The sequence below is a fragment of the Zalophus californianus genome, chromosome 4 (assembly GCF_009762305.2).
Source record: "Zalophus californianus isolate mZalCal1 chromosome 4, mZalCal1.pri.v2, whole genome shotgun sequence".
NCBI classification, from domain to species: Eukaryota; Metazoa; Chordata; class Mammalia; order Carnivora; family Otariidae; genus Zalophus; species Zalophus californianus.
This window is the reverse complement of record NC_045598.1, coordinates 96,341,760-96,346,002: the sequence shown is the minus strand read 5'-3', so window position 1 is coordinate 96,346,002 and position 4,243 is coordinate 96,341,760. Positions and strand designations below refer to the sequence as shown.

General features: G+C 36.0%; 1 pseudogene; it reads left to right on the top strand.

Annotated features, from left to right (window-relative positions):
- The first annotated feature begins 244 nt into the window (after positions 1-244).
- On the top strand, positions 245-1,024 carry LOC113908780 (annotated as a pseudogene).
- Positions 1,025-4,243: the final 3,219 nt, after the last annotated feature.

Here is a 4,243-nt window from a genome sequence, read left to right as displayed (position 1 = left end):
TATAGATGTGTAGATCCTCAACAAAACACTAGCAAACTGAATGAAGCAACATAAAAAAGAATTATACTCCACGACTGAGTAGGATTTATCCTGGGGATCCACAGTTAATTCAGCATCTGAAAATCAATGTAATACATCATATGAATACAATAAAGGAAACTACATGATCATCTCAGGTTCAAGAAAAGCATTTGACAGAATGCAGTGCCCTTTCATGATAAAAACACTCCACAACTCCTTTCCGGCTGGAACCATGGAGGGTGCAGAAGAGAAGAAAAAGAAGGTTCCTGCTGTGCCAGAAACCCTTAAGAAGAAGCGAAGGAATTTCGCAGAGTTGAAGATCAGGCGTCTGAGGAAGAAGTTTGCTCAGAAGATGCTTCAAAAGGCAAGAAGGAAGCTTATCTATGAAAAAGCTAAGCATTACCACAAGGAATATAGGCAGATGTACAGAACTGAGATTCGAATGGCAGGAAAAGCTGGCAACTTCTACATACCTGCGGAACCCAAATTGGCATTTGTCATCAGGATCAGAGGTATCAATGGTGTGAGCCCAAAGTTTCGAAAGGTGTTGCAGCTTCTTCGCCTTCGCCAGATCTTCAATGGCAACTTTGTTAAGCTCAACAAGGTTTCAGTTAACATGCTAAGGATTGTGGAACCTTATATAGCATTGGGGGTACCCAAATCTGAAGTCGGTGAATGAAGTGATCTACAAGTGTGGTTATGGCAAAATCAACAAGAAGCGAATTGCCCTGACAGATGACACATTGATTGCCCGATCTCTTGGTAAATATGGCATCATCTGCATGGAGGATCTGATTCACGAGATCTATTCTGTTGGAAAACGTTTCAAAGAAGCAAACAACTTTTTATGGCCCTTCAAATCATCTTCTCCACGAGGGGGAATGAAGAAAAAGACCACCCATTTTGTAGAAGGTGGAGATGCTGGTAACAGGGAAGACCAGATCAATAGGCTTATTAGAAAGATGAACTAAGGTATCTGCTATGATTATTTTTGTAATCTGGCCAGTTAATAAATGACTACTCTCATGGAAAAAACAAAACAAACAAACAAACAAAAAAAACACTCCACAAACTAGGAATAGGAGGGAACTTCCTCAACATGATTAAGGGCATTGATGAAAAATCCATAGCTAACATCAGACTTAACAGTAAAAGATTGAATGTTTTCTCTCAGTCATTAGGAAAAAGGCAAGGATATCTGCTCTTACTATTGTTCAACACTGTACTTGAGGTTCTAGCCATGACAATTAGGCAAGAAAAAGAAATGAAAGGCCTCCAAAGAAGTAAAATGATCTCTATTTATAGATGACAAGAACTTATAAAGAGAAAATCCTAATGAATACACTAAAAATCTATTAGAACTAATAATCATGTTCAGCAGGGTTACAGGATAAAAGACAATATACAAAATCTGTTGTGTTTCTACACACTTGCCATGAACATTCTGAAAATGAAGTTGAGAAAGTAATTCCATTTATAATAGCATCAAAAAACTTAGGAATTAAGTTTAACAAAATAAGTGCAAAATTTGTACTCTGAAAACAAAACATTTAAAGAAATTAAAGAACATCTACTTGGAAAAATCTCATGTTCATGGATCAGAAAACTGATAATGGATTCATTGTAATCCCTATCAAAATCCCAATCGATTTATTTTGTAGAAATTGACAAGCTGATTCTAAAGTTCATTCAGAATTTCAGGGGACCCAGAATAGCTAAAACAATCTTTAAAAAGAATAAAATAAGAGGCCTCATACTTCCCCATTTCAAACCTATTTGCAAAGCAATGGTAAGACACATTGATACTGGCACAAGGACAGAAACAGATCAGTGGAATAGAATCGAAAGTCCAGAAATAAACCCATACATGTATTGTCAACTGATTTGTTAACAAGGGTGCAAAGACCATCCAATGGGAAAGGAAGTCTTTTTAACAAATGTTAATGGTTCAAAAACAATGTTAATGGTTACCTGGATAGCCACATGCATGTAAATATAAGCTAAACTATAAAACTTTTGGAAGACAACATAGGGGAAAATCTTCATTACCTTGTGTTTGGCAAAGGATTCTTAAATGTGACGCCAAAAGCACAAGGAACAACAAAAAGATACATTTGACTTATCAAAATTAAAAATTTTGTTCATCAAAGGACACCATCAAGAAAGTAAAAAGACAACCCACAGAATGGGAGAAAATACATACAAATCCTATATCTGATAAGGGACTTATATCAAGAATGTGTGTGTGTGTGTGTTTAAGAGAGGGAGCAAGTCTTTTGCAGAGCCTGATGTGGGGCTCGATCTCATGACCTTGAGATCATGACCTGAGCTGAAATCAAGAGTCAGATGCTCAACCAACTGAGCCACCCAAGGCACCCCTGTATAAAAATCTTTTACAACTCAATAATAAAAATACAACCCAATTAAGAAATGGGCAAAGGATCTGAATAGATATTTCTCCAAAGAAGATATACAAATGGCCAATAAGCACATGAAAAGATGCTCAACATCATCAGGGAAATGTAAAGCAAACCATAATAAGATAGCACTTCACACCCACTATGATGGCTGGAAGTGAAAAGTCATAATAACAAGTGTGAGAGAATCCTCATACAATGTTAGTGGGAATGTAAGATGGTTCAGCTGCTTTGGAAAACAGTCTAACACTGTTCAAACTATTAAGAGTAGGGTTACCATATGATCTAACAATTCCACTTTTAGTATATAACCAACAGAAATGAAGACATATGTCCACACAAAAACTTGTACACAAATGTTCATAGCAGCATAGCCAAAAGTTGGAATAATCCAAATGTCTACCAATGACTAATATATAAACAAAATGTGGTTTATTAATTTATTTAAAGATTTATTTATTTGAGAGAGAACACGCATGTGATTTCGGGGAGAGGCAGAGGGAGAGAACCTTCAAATAGACTCCCTGCCCAACTCGGAGCCTGACATGGGGTTTGATCTCATGACCCTGAGATCATGACCTGAGCTGAAACCAAGAGTTGGACACTCAACCAACTGAGCCACCCAGGTGCCCCAAAAAGTGGTATATTTAAACAAATGAAAATTATTTGGCCATAAAAAGGAACAATGTATTGACACGGATGAACCTTGAAAATGTTAAAGTAAGTGAAAAAGCCAGTCACAAAAAAATCACATTTCAATATGATTCCATTTATATAAAATGTCCAGAACAGGGAAATCTATAAGATAGAAAATAGATTAGTGTTTGTTTGGAGGTAGGGATTGATAACTACAGGGTGTGGAGTTTCTTTTGGAGGTGGTAAAAATGTTCTATAAAGGATGGTAGAGATGATTGTACATATTGTGAGTATACTAAAATCCCTGAATTACATACTATAAAAGGATGAATTGTGTGGTATTTGAAATTTCTTAATAAATGTATTTTAAAAACCCCATAAACAATAAAACTAAACTACTATTAAAAATAGCATATACGTAGGACAGCGGTACTCAGAACATTTTAAGGATGTTGAGCTGTTTGACAGGGGAGTGAAGATTGGTCACTGTTGGACCTTGAGTTAAACATTTTTGCTGAAACTTCAAAGGCAACGTTTTAGAAAGAATAAATACAGAGTGTGTAATATACATACAAGGAAAAGGAGAGAGGGAAAATCTAAAAGAAGGCAGGGAAGGAAGGGGGGAATAGCATAAAGCATAATATGCTGGAAATAAATCCAAATATTAATAGTCAGTACATGTAAACAAACCAAAACACCTAGTAAAAAGAAACTGTCAAACTCCATGTAAAAATCCATACATCTGCTGTGTATGAGAGATACCCCTAAAACAAGGCTCTCAGAAAGGCTGAAAGAAAAATTTACAAAAAAATACACCAGGTGAAAACTAACATTCACCACATAATGACAAATAATAAATACAAATAGTAAACTTGCGAGAACATAGTAAATGAAAAACATGAAGGATTGGCAGAACTACAAGAAGAAATGGAAAACTCCACCATTTTAGGGGTTGGTAACTGATAGGTCAAACAGACAAAATACTATCAAGTTCAGTGAGGATTTATAGAACACAGTATCCAGGGCTAGCTAATGTATGGTAATGGAAATTAGAGTAGTGGTTGCCTCTGGTGGTGAAGGTAGACTTACTGAAAGGGTAGATTTCCTGAAAGAGCATTTTCAGGTCATGAAAATGTTTTATATCTTGATTGGGGTGATGGTTACAAAAA